Source organism: Rutidosis leptorrhynchoides, chromosome 6 (genome assembly GCF_046630445.1).
Source record: "Rutidosis leptorrhynchoides isolate AG116_Rl617_1_P2 chromosome 6, CSIRO_AGI_Rlap_v1, whole genome shotgun sequence".
Classification (NCBI taxonomy): Eukaryota; Viridiplantae; Streptophyta; class Magnoliopsida; order Asterales; family Asteraceae; genus Rutidosis; species Rutidosis leptorrhynchoides.
The window spans coordinates 38,294,254-38,312,477 of NC_092338.1; the positions used below are offsets into that span (position 1 = coordinate 38,294,254).

At 34.9% G+C, this 18,224-nt stretch overlaps 1 pseudogene; it reads right to left on the minus strand.

The window, feature by feature from the left end:
• Positions 1–4,116: 4,116 nt before the first annotated feature.
• The window catches only part of LOC139853561 (protein WHAT'S THIS FACTOR 9, mitochondrial-like), a 50,967-nt pseudogene continuing 36,859 nt past the window's right edge, over positions 4,117–18,224 (minus strand).

Sequence of the window (18,224 nt, forward strand, 5' to 3'; positions counted from 1 at the left end):
GGAGTAGGCAATTCAAATACTTCTTCCTACGTATGGTGAATGGGTAGGTTGGTAAAAGGTCTTCATGCATGCACTATATTCATCTATAAAAGGCAGTAAATGTAGCTTCATTTAGATCATCCAAGAAAGGATCAAGTGATCCAGAGAGAGAGGATCAAGTATCACAAAAGAAAAACACAGTTGATCGATAATATCAACGGAGAGTGTATATTTGTGAGGTTGAGAGTTTTATTCTTGTAAGAAGTGTAAAAGAGTGTACGAGAAACTTAGATTTTATACTAAAATCTAAGGGGCTTGGGTTTGGGTTTAACTCATAGTGTACTTTTTCTTGTACCGGGTTCTTTTATATTATAAGAATAAAGGAGACTCTTGGGGTGGACGTAGGCAGGGTTTTGCCGAACCACGTTAAATCGTCGTGTTATCAGTTACTTTATTTTGCATTATATTATTTCTCGCAAGTTTGTCTCAAACAATTATATCCTCGCTTCCGCTGGTGTGGGTGCGCTAGCAAAATTGTCATAATAAGTGGTATCAGAGCATCCAGGTGTTTCGGATAGTTTTTTGTTTGGAGATGGCGAGAAACGGCGGTATGCAATTTAAGGTGGAGCCATTTGAGATGGCGAATGACGATTGGTATATTATTGAACACATGGATGTGTTTAATGGTCTGGTTAATCAACTTGAATAAGTTGAGGTTTAAAGGAGGAAGAAGATAAGACCCTTATTCTTCTTGCCTCTCTTCTTAGTTCGCAGGATAAGAGACGAAGATCCGATGACCGTTTTGAGCATGGGTTTGCTATGGTTGGTCATGGAAGGGGAAGGTTTGTCGAGAAGAGATCTAGTGATAACAGTAGGTCTAGATCAGGAGATGGCGTGAAGGGTATCCAGTGCTTCAAATGTCATGAGTGGGGTCACTACAGAAAGTATTGTCCACTCTGAAGGAATGGTGAAGGTAAATCTGGGGGTTCATCGGCTGCGGTAGCAGTTAATGTACCGGTAGGAGATGTTCTCACAATCTCCAAAAGTTCTACTTCTGCTCAAGATGAATAGATTTTAGATTCTGGTTGTACGATGCATGTGTGTTCCAAGGAAGCTTATTTTGATAAGCTAATGTTAAAGAAAGCGGGGTGCTGACTTTAGGTGATGGTTCAACATGTGATGTTGAGGGTGTTTGCATGGTGAAAATAAAATTGTTTCACGGAGCTGCTTACGCTTTTGGTGGTGTGGCGTACGCACCAAGGATGTGCAAGAATCTAATTTCCTTATGCGTGTTAGATTCTCAAGGATACGGCTATTCGGCCGTAGGTGAAGTTATGAAAATCACACGTGGCGTGAAGATCCTGATGAAGGGAGAGAAGTATGAGGGTTTATATCGTCTGGTGGTGAGTACAAAATGTACTCATGTCTTGAAGGTTGTGAAAGCGTGCACACGAAAAACAGGTCGGGAACATGTTGGGACATGTTTGACCGAGGTAGACGATGGTGAGAAGGAAAATCCTACTGTGGTGGAAGAGGTGATTCGAGACTCCTCTCCGGTGTCGACTAGATAAGTTGTCGGGTTAGCTGCACATGATTAATGGCCGTTTTATTTGAATCGGGGTTCAGGACCGAGGTGATTCATGGTGTGTGTAGCGGGGATAAGGAGGCCAATGGTGAAAATACTTGATGTTAGTATTTGCGGTGACGGAAAAGAATGGAATGTTCGCCAAGGTGGAGATTTGTTGGACTGTGGCATTAATTAGCCACATGTTTGGTGGCTCATATTACCATTCTATATTTGCATCCAATATAGTCAAATATTGCAGAAAGCACAAAGCAAGTTAGTATGTGATACAGAGGCGGAGCCACCATATAATCAATGGTGGCACGTGCCACCAGTCAAACGGCCGTCACCAGGTTATCCAACGTTTGTTCACTGAGTAAAATATTTGGGCTTCGAGTGGTGCACCCATTGAAAAAAAATGGTGCTACGGTAACTCATATGAAAACAAATCTTTAAGCAATTTAGAACTAGTAGATGAAGAATTTAGTATATAAATTTGCTTTAGAAAGTTAGATATACTACTGTAGGTCTGTGAAGGATGAAAGAAATAAATTGGATAGAAAGAGAGGATGTTCAGGGACATTTGAGGAAGAAGACTAGTCTCACCTAGATTTAACTTTTACTGTTATAGAACCCATCTTATTAAATGTTTATACAATTTTAACCCTCAAGTTCAATAGCTTTATACCTTTAACCCTTCATATTTATATAAGGTGCTGTTTGTTTTTTAAAATATTTTTGTCTGAAGATCTGCGGACCATGTCTGTTAAGAAGATGTGGTCTGAAGGTCTTTATGCTGAATAATGAAGACTGTTTGTGTTTATGTCTGCAACATAACTTAATTCTGTCTGCGGTATTTAGAAGCATATTTCTAAGTCTGTGAGGCTGCAGACATAATAAGACATTATTTTATCTTATGTCTTCAGAAAAACAAACTGTCTGCAATAAAAACGTCTGCGGGCGCGCAGACATAAGACATAATAAGGTCTGCAGACAGGAAAACAAACAACACCAGTCTATTTTAAATAATATCAACGCCAAATTTTATAAATGTAAAACTTCTAATGTATATTGTACATATAGCTCTTAACAACAATAAAAGATAGGGAGTATATATAAGAAACATATAGGAAATACTGTATAATATGATAAGAAAATATAAAAAAGATGTTATTACATAGATGCATAGATTCATAAGCATTTAACAATTCATAAGCATTTTATCAAAATATACAATCTGACGTTTTTAAAACTTCTTTCTGGAAAGACCAACGTGTACGAACAAAGAATATTAGGTGACATGCTTTTATTTTGCGATTCGGATGTCTGCTTTTATCGTTGTTTAGATGAATCACTTAAGTTTGAAGAGAAGCACACACTTGCCTGGGACTGCACACGACCCGGTAGGCAGTTGGCATCCAAAGGGTGCACGGGGTTAAAGGTTCCCCGCCGATCTAACCTCATCTCTAATATTTCAATATTATTTAGTGCCACCAATGATATAAAATCCTGGTTTCGCCACTGATGTGATAAAAGACTTTTCATGCAACATGTTTTAAACAAATGGAAAATAAAGGAGTAGGCAATTCAAATACTTCTTCCTACGTATGGTGAATGGGTAGGTTGGTAAAAGGTCTTCATGTATGCACTATATTCATCTATAAAAGGCAGTAAATGTAGCTTCATTTAGATCATCCAAGAAAGGATCAAGTGATCCAGAGAGAGAGGATCAAGTATCACAAAAGAAAAACATAGTTGATCGATAATACCAACGGAGAGTGTGTATTTATGAGGTTGAGAGTTTTATTCTTGTAAGGAGTGTAAAAGGGTGTACGAGAAACTTAGATTTTATACTAAAATCTAAGGGGCTTGGGTTTGGGTTTAACTCATAGTGTACTTTTTCTTGTACCGGGTTCTTTTATATTATAAGAATAAAAGAGACTCTTGGGGTGAACGTAGGCAGGGTTTTGCCGAACCACGTTAAATCGTCGTGCTATCAGTTACTTTATTTTGCATTATATTATTTCTGTCAAGTTTGTCTCAAACAATTATATCCTCGCTTCCGCTGGTGTGGGTGCGCTAGCAAAATTGTCATAACAATAATCAACTATAATAACAATCAAAAGTAGCTCAAAGCATGCGCGACTAATTAATAATCTTATAGATTACACGTAATATTAGTTGCAACATACATAATTTGCTCAATTGACGAAAACGGGTACACATGTTTGTGTTTAAATAATACGAGTATTAGATTACTTCAAAAAAAAATTAAAAAAAAAAAACTTACATCCAACGGATATCCGTTAACCTGCATAACCCAACGGATATGTATTTAGATGGATGAATATTTTTCAAATGAATATGGACATGGATTTTAAAAACTTAAATGAATATGAATATGAATATATGATCACTCGATTCATAGCAGATCCATTGTCATCCCTACTTATACCCTTTAAAAAACATTTTAGAGGTTTTGTGAAGAATAAATGAGACATGTGCTTATACTCTTTAAAAAACTTATTTTAGAGGCTTTGTGAAGAATATATAAACTCACATGGAATCGGTATCTAATTTATGAGGTCCATATCTGAGCATTGGAACCGAATGTCGTTGTCTTCAGGGTTCGTCACTTCTTTCTTTGTTGAAAACCTGTTTCAAATCATCCATAATATATTTTAGTTAGTAAGTGGATAAAGCCTTCCATGTTCAGGCTTTCCGAGGGAGACGAAAAATTCTACGCATACGTATGCGGCCTAACCAAGTTATCCCTTGCCACCCTCGCCCTTTTTCCTGACCACACCTGGATATAATTTTAGGGGGATTTGAACTTACTATGTTTTGTGGGAATATCAAGACCCTAACAACTATGCTATCTTAGAACGGTCACATAATTAGCAACCAACTTTCAAAAGGGTCAACGACTATTCTATTCGATCGCTCAAACATTTATAGACTGTACAAACATTTAGAGACTAGTAGTTGTAGTAGTCGTAGTAGTAGAGGTAGAATGCGAACCAACAACAACAAAGAATGTTACTACTGTACTCTTGCAATTTTCTATATGCTACGGAGTATTATTTTTTATTTTGAACCCAGATAACATCAAAGGGGTTTTCAACTTCTAGAATATAAAATATGCATATTGTATACATACATGTATAGATTAGGCAAGATCTAACAGTTTATGGTTTCACGTAATTATTTGTTTAATTAACACGGTTTCTAAACATAATTGCGCATTTTCTAAAATGTTATTGTAGACAACAAAAGGATTCTCAAATGGAGCCATAAGTCAAAACATGAATAAATATTACACGAGGAATAATAGAGAACTGTCACCTCGCAGTTGGGAGAAAGTAACAGCAAACGACATGGTATCAGCGAATTCTCTGTGCACTTTTGTAGTTCACACTGTATCTGCAGCAAGTAAATCCAATTACATGTATAAGAGAACAAATAAATTAAATAGTAAGCTTAAACATAGCTTAGTGTAGTAATGCAGATTATAACTATGTGATGTGAATCAAGTGTAAAACATATTATTAACAAGCTGGACTGCCTTGTTGAACTAATATAAAAACAAGAAATAAAACAGCGAGTAGAACCTGCCGGTCTAAGGATGTCAATCCATTAAAACTCATATTCAACATATTTGTGTTGTTACATTCTAAGAACCTCTTTTTATAGATGAATCAAGTTCTAGACTATTCTAAACCCTAAAAAAGAGTCAAAATAAAAGCTGGAGATGTAAGGGGCTGCTCCCTAACAAACTGTAAGAAGGTTGTTCCCTAACAAACATACACTAAATCAGTTAGGACCATTTGTACAACTTGGACCACTTGTCTCCTTTTAATTTGCTTTGGTGATTTGTCTGATTGTCTCTATGGTTTCACCTTACTTGATTTGTTGGATTCTAAGTTTCATTTCCAACCAAATGAACATAATTAAAACTACTCCAATCACACACATAACTTTAAAAGTTATCACTCAAATAACACTAGATTTACCCACTTCACTGGATTAATTTATGTAGTGATAATGTGAAAGGCGGGTAAACTTTTTAATTTTACGAAGAAAATATATAAACCATATGCAAGGAACTTCAATTGTTTTCAACAAATACTTACCACACTTATTACCTTCACAAATGGGGTTCATCAGGTACGCATCTCCCCCTTCTGACATAGCTATCGGTGATTAAACATTTTTTGCTATGTAGATACATAAATCATCCATTATTCAAGTCCTACCCATTTGGACCTGTACTAAGAAATGGCCCGTTCCGACCCAAAGCCATTATCCGGCCCGTTCATTTTGCCACCACTAGACGTTAACCCCCTCTAGCAGAAGAACCATTTTGTTTGTTACTACCATTAACTCGTACAAGTCCTTATAATCTTTTTACTTTCACCTTTTGGTTCATAGATTGAAGATACTAATACCTCATTCCCATTAATAAATGCCTGTCAGCCAAAAGATCCTACTTGTAAGCTTTCCGTAAAACCACCGTTTGTGTTCTGATTTTAATAGAAACATAAAAAATTCCCGGATGGTGCACCAAAGCCTTTTTAAACCTTGGCCCGAACTCTAAATAATTCCCTAAAGCCAATAAATTCTCCTTTTTCGGTCTTATTTGATACAAGAAGATGCAGCAGTTCATGTAACACAGCTACTGTCCATTTCTAGGCTTGATCACTATTGGGTGACCAAAAAAAAAAAACATATTTGTATTTGTATGGTGATATATAAGGCAAATTTTGCCATTCGTGCACCCAAATTCTTACTTTCTTTTCCAATTCAAAACCTTTCGGTAAATTTATCGGGAACTTAATCGGGACTCGTATCAAGTCAATAATATCTAAAGGAAGCTTTATTGTTCGTGTGAGCATTAACAATTTTGCTAATCTCTCTGCCACGTCTTTTTGGTAACGGGATGAGTTATAAATCTAGTAAATCCTAGTATATTTCTGCGTGATTTTGCATGTTCAAATTTTTTAAAGATAACTCTTAGAATTATCATTAGTAAACTCCTATCATCAAACTTTATTTGATTAATAGAGTAGTGATATATTAAAAAAAAATTACTACATTTATCATAAATTATGTATTAACTAGTTATTGAACCCTCGCTTCGCGCCGGGTTCGATTTTTAATGTATTTTTATTGCATTTAGTAAAATTATTTTGTGGCTAACGATGATGTCGTTGAAGCGCAACTCGAGTCGAACTAAAAGGTATAACCCGTGAGAGATTTAAATGTTATTTTAAATTAACAATATATGTGCATCTCCGCGTTTCGCTATGGAATTGTCGGTTTTTAAAAATTTAACGCAAAATCAACGTGTATGAAAAGTACCCCAAATATTTAGCGTTTTTTAAAAAGCGTCCGTTTTGCGTATAGCTAGTGACATTGTGTTCCTAAAATTATTTCGAGTTTAACGATGGTGTCGGAAAAATTTAACTCGTTGCGAGCGAGAAGATATGACCCGTTGAATATTTGGGTGGAGTTTATTTAAGATTTTTTATGAAAATGGTTATTTGATACTTTACCCCCCTGTTTAGGGGGTCGATTTGAATTTTTCAAAAAAATGTGGGGGCTTTTGTTGGTAAAATGAAATTTAGTTAAAAGTAAAATAAAAAAAAGTGAAAAGTCGAAAATACCCCTGATACTATTCATAACTTTTGTCTATTATTTAATACTAGTTGTGGAGCCCTCGCTTCGCGCCGGGGGCTCCGTTTTGAATGCGAGTTAAAAAAAAAAAATCTTGATCTATTTTGTAAAAAAGAATTTTTTTCGACATAACATTGAAGGGTTGTTCCTTTTGTGAAAGTTGCTTCTTTTAGCGTTCGGGTTTTATTTTAAAAAAAAAAGTTAGTAAAGTGGGGGTTCGATTTGTATTTTAATAAAAGTTAGTGGGTTAAGTTTGTGAAATTTAAAAAAAATTTACGTATAAAGTGGGGGTTCGATTTGTATTTTAATAAAAGTTAGGGGTTAAGTTTGTGAAAATTGTATATTAGAAAGAAAAAAAAAGTTAGTAAAGTGGGGGTTCGATTTGTATTTTAATAAAAGTTAGGGGGTTAAGCTTGTAAAATTTGAGAAAAAATATACGTATAAAATGGGGGTTCGATTTGTATTTTAATGAAAGTTATGGGGTTAAGTTTGTGGAAATTGAAAAAGGAATAGTACTATTCATTTCCCCTCTACATTTTAAATATAGGTATATAATATAGATGCCTCTGGTACTATTCATAATTTTTTTTCTAATATGTAAATATATTGTAACATATAAACTGTTAATGCGTTATATATGGTAAAATAATGTAAGAAATATGGTGAATATATCAATACCTTGATTAATAAGGCAACATATCAATCTAATAAAAACTAAAATAAAAATCAACACTTAAAAATAAGTTTCCAACGTTATTAATATCAAATCAAAACTAAAAAAATCAAAGCATCAATAAACAAATTTCCATAAGTATAACTTGAATCTATATCTACTAACTTTCTTAATTCAAAACTAATAATATCAAACAAACCTAATCAAAAGCATCACTATCTGTCAACTCATCTTCATATATAGTCCTGTTAAAAAGTTTAATCCTCATACGAACACTTTGTATTATCAAATTTCACGTACGAAATCTTACCTTCAGAACTCAATGGTACGTCTAAATTATAGCACATAATCTCACGTTTATATCTTTTCGACACCGGAAATATGTCTTTAGACCTCATCACAAGTCTCACTTTCACACCAATTTTATAAACACCATTCTTATTTTCGGACGCGTAAACCAAGTCCTCATCACCATTGTTAAGTTGCAGTACATGTTGACCTCTAATTACCACATTCACAATACTTTTCTCCTCCTTATGCCGCAAGTAAAACACATCGGGAATCCGTGTGGTCCCTAATCGTTGTCCAGTGTCCTTGATACATCAGATTGGCTTCAATTTTATCAAAATATATCCTTAGTTGTCTGTAAGGATTTCGAAACGTCATGTTTGTCGTAAGATTGTAAAACAAAGTGTGGTTTGTTGGTGAGAGCGTGAATCGAGTGAGAGCAACATCAACGTGAACTTTTGGGACGTCATTCGGCAGTGTTAATCCATAGATGATAAAGAATAAAGCGATGCAAAAAACAGAGATTAACAGTATAATAGAATATATTTTATCAAAATTCTCAAAATCAGGTGTGTGACTTTGGTTGTGGTTTATGTTTGACGCGACCGGAAAACCGGAGACGATTTGTTTTTCCGTTGATAGTGACGACGACATGATCAAAGGAATTCGTGAGATGTGAATATAAGGGTTTATGGGATGTACGTTGTGTTGGAAGCTTCGACGAGCCCAACATACCCACTATAGAGGACCTAGGTTATACTCACTCACTACACCAACACTTTGACGTTGGTTAGCCTTTAATTTTATAAATCCTTAGTGCACAATAATACTTAGGCGACAGTGTCGACCATATATCGTTCAGGCGGTATAACCGACCATATATCACTTAGGCGGCAAAGCCGACCATATAATAGACACAACACAAGTGCACTAAGAACTTAAACACAAACTGAGGCTTAACCGGGAAACTTAACAAAGAACACTTTTATTAATACAAAGAAACAATTACAATATTATGGACTCAACTCACACTCTTACTTCTTCACAACTTCTACTTCTAACTCTTCTTCACTTCTTACTTCTTCTCTACTTCACACTTCACTTACTCACACCTTACACAAATGAACTACTCATCACCCATATTTATACTACCCCATGGAACATTCTAGAAACTAGATATTTCCATGGATAAATATTTAGATATTTTCTACACATACAAATATCTAGGTTTTTCCTAACAAATACAAATTTCTAGATTTTTCCTACCATATTCTAAATTCTAGATATTTTCTTATACATATTAATATCTAGATATTTTACATATATACATCTACTAATACCAAATTTGCATTGTATTTTAACACTCCCCCTCAATGCAAATTTTCTTCCAACGATGTCTTGCAGACCATTCCAAGTGCTTCTCTGAATTTTGTAAACTTTGGTTTATTTAGGCTCTTGGTGAATATATCTGCAACCTGTTCATCTGTCTTTTTTGGCATCATCTTGATTTTCCCTTCAAAGACCTTCTCGCGAACATAATGATAGTGCACTTCTATATGTTTTGTTCTTGCATGAAAGACTGAATTCTCTGCTAGTCGTATAGTTGATAGGTTATTGCAAAGAAGATTTACTTGATAATCTGTTGATTGATGAAGATCTTCCATTAGTTGTTTCAACCATGTAATTTCTTGTGTTGCTGATGATGCCGATCTATATTCTGCTTCAGTGCTTGACAAGGATACTGTTGGTTGTCTCTTGCTGCACCATGATATTACTCCTGATCCAAGACTAAACATGTATGGGGATGGCACCCGCGGGTCGCGGATGCGGATCCATTGGATCCATCACCCGTACCCTCGGAATTTTTTGTTAACCCATCAACCCGCGGATCTTCATTATCGGATTTAATTTTGGATCCATTGCCCGTACCCGCGGATATTCGCGGGCTACGGATTTACCCGCAGATCTTTTTCATAAATTAGTACTACATTCGTATCTAATTTTTTTTTTAAAAAGCTATAAATTTTATAAAGATAAACAATATTTACAACGTATGATGCGCATTACATACAAACAGGCCCTTAAATTACATTTAGGCTAATACTGGAAAATGAAGAATGCAGAAAAGAGACTATAACACGAGCCTGGCCAACCCTGTTCTATTAGAAGCTACACCAATATAAGTTAAATTACTCAAAATACGTTATACTAGTAGTCTAGTACTACTTGCACGCATCAAACTACCGGAATTTAATAGTGATCGATCACCAATTTCGATGTTATTGTTTGAAATTTTTTTAAAGTCAATGAATATTACAATAATGTAAGGATCCACGGATATTTAACGGATATTTAATGGGTATATCCGCGGATTCTTCAAACGGGCGTATCGGATCCGCGGATCGGATTTTACCCGCGACGGATGTAATACATCCATCACCCGCCCGCGACCCGCTAGCGGGTACAAGATTAAATCCATCACCCACCCGCGGGTAAAAATTTTTGATTTTATCCGCCCATCACGGGCGCGGGTACCAGCGGATCTCGGATATTTTTAGATCCATTGCCATCCCTAAACATGTATCCAGTTGTTGACCGTCATGTATCATAGTCTCCAGCGTAATCGGCGTCACAATATCCAGTCACCCGACATTCTTTTGTTCTCTTATATAAAATGCCAAAGTTAATAGTACCTTTAACATACCTTAAGATGCATCGTACAACATCAAGGTGAGGCTTCTTCGGATTGCTCATGTATCGACTAACCACTCCAACTGCATAAGATATATCTGGCCGGCTTAGTGTGAGATAAATAAGACTTCCGACGAACTTTCGATACATGGTAACATCTTAAAGACTTTTTCCTTCATCTGCTCGTAGTTTTGTATTCGGATCCATCAGAGTTGAAATAGGTTTGCAATTAAGCATTCCGTACTTTTGTAAAAGATCTCACGCATATTTCTGTTGTCCCAGAAATAATCCTTCTCTTTTCTGCTCTATTTCGAGTCCAAGAAAATGTTTGAGTTCTCCAAGCTCCTTCATATGAAATCTGATAGACAGATTCTCTCTTGTTCTTTGGATCTCCTCATAGTGATCTCCCGTGATGATTAAGTCATCCACTTATATTACCACTATGGCTAGTTTTCCTTGATCTTGTTTCACAAATAAACTAGAATCTGAAGGAGCAACTGTGAAACCACTTTGTACCAAGATGATAATGCTAAAAACGAACATATATTTCATAACATTATCCCTCAAGAAAGACAAGCTTTTAGTTGCAATTGTTCTATTTACAAGTGATATCCGTTTAAATAATAAAAGGTGAAGACAAAAGACAGATTCGACGATTTGAAGACGCAAACGACCAAAAAGCTAAAAAGTACAAAGTACAATCAAAGTGGTTCAAATTATTGGTGAGAAACGTCTCAAAATTACAAGAGTACAAGCCGCAAAACGCAAAATACAAGATATTAAATTGTACGCAAGGACGTTCTAAAATCCGGAACCGGGACCAGAGTTAACTCTCAACGCGCGACGCAACGGAGCAAAAATTACAAGTCAACTATGTACATAAATATAATATAATATATAAATAATTCTTAAAATTATTTATATATTATATTTATTTATTAAAACGTCTGCAAAACAAGAAAACAAAACCATGTGACTGGAACCAACTGGCCATGCGATCGTATGGCCAGGAAGAACAAATGTCATGCGGTCGCATGACCCCAATATGCTGGCCACATCTATAAATTTCGCGTGTTTTGGCCAAAATAAACACATCTTTTTCTTTCCTTTCTCTCAACGTATATATATATATATATATATATATATATATATATATATATATATATATATATATATATATATATATATATATATATATATATATATATATATATATATATATATATATATATATATATATATATATATATTATAATTTTAATTTTAATTTTAATAATAATAAGGGTATGTTAGCGAATGTTGTAAGGGTGTAAGTCGAAATTCTGTCCGTGTAACGCTACGCTATTATTAATCATTGTAAGTTATGTTCAACCTTTTTAAATTAATGTCTCGTAGCTAAGTTATTATTATGCTTATTTAAGCCGAAGTAATCGTGATGTTGGGCTAAATATTAAAGACATGGTAATTGGGCTTTGTACCATAATTGGGGTTTGGACAAAAGAACGACACTTGTGGAAATTAGACTATGGGTTATTAATGGACTTTATATTTGTTTAATTAAATGATAATTTGTTAATTTAATATAAAGATTTACAATTGGACGTACCTATAAATAACCATATACACTCGATCGGACACGATGGGCCGGATATTTATAAGTACTAATAATCGTTCATTTAACCGGACACGGGAATGGATTAATAGTCAATGGACTTATTAAAACAGGGGTGAATTATATACAAGGACACTTGGTGTAATTATAGTTTAAGTCCCTAATTAGTTAGAATATTTGACTTCGGATATAAGGATAATTTGACGAGGACACTAGCACTTTATATTTATGACTGATGGACTGTTATGGACAAAAACTAGACGGACATATTGAATAATCCGGGACAAAGGACAATTAACCCATGGGAATAAACTAAAATCAACACGTCAAACATCATGATTACGGAAGTTTAAATAAGCATAATTCCTTTATTTCATATTTAATTGCACTTTTAATTATCGCACTTTTATTTACTGTCATTTTATTTAAATGCACTTTTAATTATCGTACTTTTTAATTATCGCAATTTTATTTATCGTCATTTTATTTATCGCATTTTATTTATCGCAATTTCATTATCGTTATTTACTTTACGCTTAAAATTAAGTTATTTTTATTTTTAATATTTTATATTAGGTTTTAACTGCGACTTAAGTTTTAAAATCGACAAACCGGTCATTAAACGATAAAAACCCCCTTTTTATAATAATAATACTACTTTTATATATATATATATATATATATATATATATATATATATATATATATATATATATATATATATATATATATATTTATATTTTTACAAATATAGTTTTTAAAAATATAGCGTTAAACTTGGCTAAGATCCCTGTGGAACGAACCGGACTTACTAAAAACTACACTACTGTACGATTAGGTACACTGCCTATAAGTGTTGTAGCAAGGTTTAGGTATATCCACTCTATAAATAAATAAATAACTTGTATAAAATTGTATCGTATTTAATAGTATTTTGTAGTAAAAATATAACTATTTTGTACCCCTTCGCTTTAACATCACAAGAACTCACCAATTTTCCCGTACCAAGCTCTTGGAGCCTGCTTCAAGCCATATAGTGCCTTATTTAATTTGCAGACATGCTCGAGATGGATCTTGTTCTCAAAGCCTCTTGGTTGCTCCATATAAATGTCTTTGTCAAGTTCTCCATGTAAGAAAGCGTTCTTGACATCCATCTGCCACAACTTCCAAGATTTGCTAGCAGCTAAAGCTAGTAGAGCTCGAATTGTTGTGATTTTCGTCACCGGACTAAATGTTTCTTCATAATCTAGCCCATATTGTTGCGAAAAACCTCGAGCAACAAGTTGAGCTTTATACCTTTCAATGGAGCCATCGGATCGAGTCTTCACCTTGTAAACCCACTTACAAGATATTGGTTTCACATCTTTTGGCTTTGGAACTAAATTCCATGTCTGATTTTCTGTTAGTGCATTAATTTCTTCTTCCATCGCTTTCTGCCACTCTCGACTTTGTGCTGCTTCTTCATAAGTGGAAGGCTCAATAGGTATTGATTTATCCACATGAGCAGCATTGGCATACCTCGGATTAGGTTGCCTCGGTCTTGTTGATCTCCGTAATTCTTGTACATGCTCCTCGACATCCATTTGACTTGGACGAACCTCCTCGGATACAGATTGATGCACACCAGTTTTCCATGGACTCGTTTCCTTAGAGTACGACTCTTCTCCTTCTTTAGTTGGATCCACTATTTGCTCTTTACGTTCTTCTTTTTCTTCTGGAACTTCTTCTAATCCATGAGATTCTGGAAGCTCTATCTTTTGAGGTGACTACCATGAAGAAGATTCATCAAATACCACATTTCTTGAAGTATGGCATTTTCCAGTATTTGGATCACAACATCTCCATCCTTTTCTTGATTTATCATAACCGAAAAAAATGCATCGGATTGCCTTCTTATCAAATTTTCTTCGTAGGTGATCTAGTATGAAGACGTAGCATACACATCCAAAAGCTTTGAGATGGTTTACAGTTGGCTTGATCTTTCATAATCTTTCATACGGTGAAATATGCCCCAACTTTGTTTGTAGAAGCCTATTTATCACGTATGATGTCGTTCTCATACATTCAGCCCAAAATCTTCCTGGTACATTCTTACCATGAAGCATACTTCGACAAGTTTCGGCAAGGTGGCAATTTTTGCATTCCGCCACTCCATTCTGCTGTGGAGTATTGGGGCAAGTTAATTGCCTTCTGATCTTGTGCTTTTCAATATACATATTGAACTCGGTCGATAAATATTCTCTTCCATTATCTGTGCGTAAGCACCAGATCTTAGTATTGAGCTCACTTTCTATCTTCTTCTTGAACTCTTTAAACTTCTGAAAAGTCTCCGACTTTTCCTTCATGAAGTAAACCTACACATACCTTGAGAAGTCATCAATGAATGTCACCATATACTTCATTCCTCCAATTGATGTTTGTTTCACTGGGCCAAAGGCGTCTGAGTGTATGAGCTCTAGTGGTGTCTTAGACTGATGTTGTGACTCCTTGAATGGCAATTGGTGAGCTTTTCCAAATTGGCATCCAGCACATATTGTATCTGTTCGGATATCAATTTGAGGAAGGCCATTTACTATGTGTTTCACCATCATCTCCTTTAACTTGTTGTAGCCCACATGCACAAGACGTTCATGCCAAAGATTAGCCATCTCATTCTTTCGAGTCTTATTGACATATGCCGTTTCAGCAGATAGTACATAGACTGACTCTATTCTTCTTTCTTGCATAATTGGATTGTCAACCACCTTCACTCTCTTGAATACGAACACATCTTCTGGTCCAAAGAGCAAATAATTCCCTTCTTCTGTCAATTGTGGTGCTGACAGTAAATTCTTCTTTAAGCCAGGGACAAGATACACCTTCTCAAGTTGGAGCTTATGAGAGTCGCCTTCACTTGGAATTATTATCTTTCCAATGTGAGAAATAGACAACCTTGAATTGTTGGCTGTCAACACGACTCTCTTTCCTTTGTAATCCTCCATTTCTTGCAGCTTCGTCCCATCGTTGGTCATATGATTTGAGCACCCAGAATCGATGATCCAATCATCTTTGTAGTTTATTTTTAACTTTAAAGTTGTTGTAAGAGCTTGATCATCTATGTCAGCTTCAACAGAGAGTCCAGCTTCTGCATCCCATGTTTCCTCATTAATGGTTGCTTCGAATGTGACCTCTTTCTTCTCATCTCTTGCGGCGGCCACATTTCCTTCGAAAAAGTTCGCCTTCTGGGGAATCTACAATCTCGAGCAAAATGACCCTTCTTGCCACAATTGAAGCATTCACCATTCTTTCTCTTATCATTTCCCCCGTATTGTTGGCGATGATCTCTTCTTCCTTGTTGAGCTCCCCCTGAAGCGTTGCCTTTTGATTTTGGGTGACCCTTCCACCCATATGTCTTACTTTCTTTCATCGCCTCTTATCTTCGAGATGTTGCTTTCTTCTTATTGGTGAAGAGTGCATCTTCTCCGTCTTTTATGGTTACTTCATTCATCTACTTGGCTAATGCCTCTTGATTAGCCAATAAATTCTCCAACTCTATTAATGATGGCTGAGTAGGCCATCCTCTCACAGCGGCTATAAATCCATTATACTCGGATCTTAACCCATGGATGATAATTCTCTTCATCCTTGCATCACTCACTTTCTCTTCAGGAGCAAGTTGAGATATCTCACGGAAAATAGATTTCACCTTGGTGAAATACTGGGAAATAGACAAACTTCCTTGTGAGATACCTGCGAGCTCATTTTCCAAGAGCTGGAGGCGTGCTTCATTCTTCTTTAAAAATAACTTGTCAAAAGTTTCCCAAGCTGCCTTCGGTGTTTTCTCTTCACGGATGTGCTCCAATAGATCCTCCTCGATTGTAGTCTTCAGTATAAATAAAGCCTTCTCAGCCTTGATTTTCCATTTTCTCAAGGCTTCGGCATTTTCTTTTGGTGGAGGCGTTGTGTCACTGCCAGCAACTATTTCCCATAAATCATGTCCTTGTAGGTAGGATTCTATACAAGTCCGCCAATAACCATAGTTGTGGTTATTGAGACTCTTGATTCCACTGCTCATACTTGCAAGATCTGCCATCATGACGTCCAACGTCCAATAAACTTGGTCCCTGACCGATGAGCTTTCACAGTTCCTAACTGTGCTCTGACAGAATCTCCCTTAGAGCCTTGGTGAAAACAAGTCGATGTAAACGTCCAACGTTTACCGATTTCCTCCACTAGAAATGGTCCCGAATGTGACAACCCGAAAATTTCTGACCAAATTTAAACTTAATCTTTGTATGATTAACATTTCCGACACGATAAGCAAAGTCTGTAAAATCGAATCTCAAAATTTTTGAACTATTCAAGTACCCTTCGGCTGTTCTCAACGATTCGCTAACCATTATATGTAAATAGATACATATATATACTATAACTTGAAAATGTAACAAAGTTTTAATGGTTTGATACTGTACATTAAACTTATTGGTTTAAATATTTATTTGAATATATATGATAAGTTGGAATATTAATTATATGAATAACTTGCGACGTATATTTAAAACGTGTTTATGAATGTTGAAAATATATATTAACTTGGTCATAAAACGATTTGTTATTATATATATATTAACAAATAGCGAGACAATGATTTATAGAAGTAAATGACCAAAACACTCGAAAGTTTAAGATACACTTTGAATGATATAGTTTATTGATAATTTAAGACTATATTTTGACAAAGGTACGAGTCACAAAACGTAAATTGCAAGTTTTCTAAGCGTACGAAAATGCGTTCGAGAAACCGGAACCGGGACATAAGTCGAGTGACAACGTACGAGTCATCGGAACGAAAATTACAAGTCAACTATGCACATGAATTTAATATAATATATAATTAATTATTTAAATTATATATATTATATATATTATATAATAATATGTCGACAAACAAGAAAATAAAAACATTTTGAGCTGGATCAGGCGACCATGTGATCGCATGGAAAATACACTAAAAACCCATGCGATCGCATGGGCATCAGATTCCAAAAAGTTGCCTATAAAAGTTCAGTTTCTGCTCAAGTTTTGTTTACACATATTACACTCGTATATATTTATATTTATATTTATATTTATATTATTATTATTATTATTATTATTATTATTATTATTATTATTATTATTATTATTATTATTATTATTATTATTATTATTAAGATTAATATTATTATTATTAATCTTATTATTATTAGTAGTATTAGTACATAAAATACTACGACGAGGCCATGAGCGGGTCATTTTTGAAATGGGTTTTCGAGCGGGATAGAGCTAAGGAAATTATGGGTAATATTCGTGGGTATTATTCGTAAGTCAAACCTAGTTTTTATCATCTCCGTTGCGTCTACGTACTTTCCTACAATATTGAATCTCAATATTGTAAGTAAGCACGCATATTTTATCTTTTATATATTAATTGTGTATCCATGTCTAGTACTCGAGTATATATTTATGCATGCTTGTATGCTAAATTTCATCGTTAAACAGTTTATGATGAATCACGAATTAAATACATATATTACTGGTAAAAGGTATATGATATGCATGTTTTTGGAAAGCTGGCTAAAAATCAATGACTTTTCATTTAGATATCGAATAGTTTCGATGAACGGATTAAGAGATATGATCAACTGAATTATGATTGACGTTAATTGAAATTGCTTTTGAATCTGCAATTAAGATTTAAACAACTTGTTTACGAGATTGAT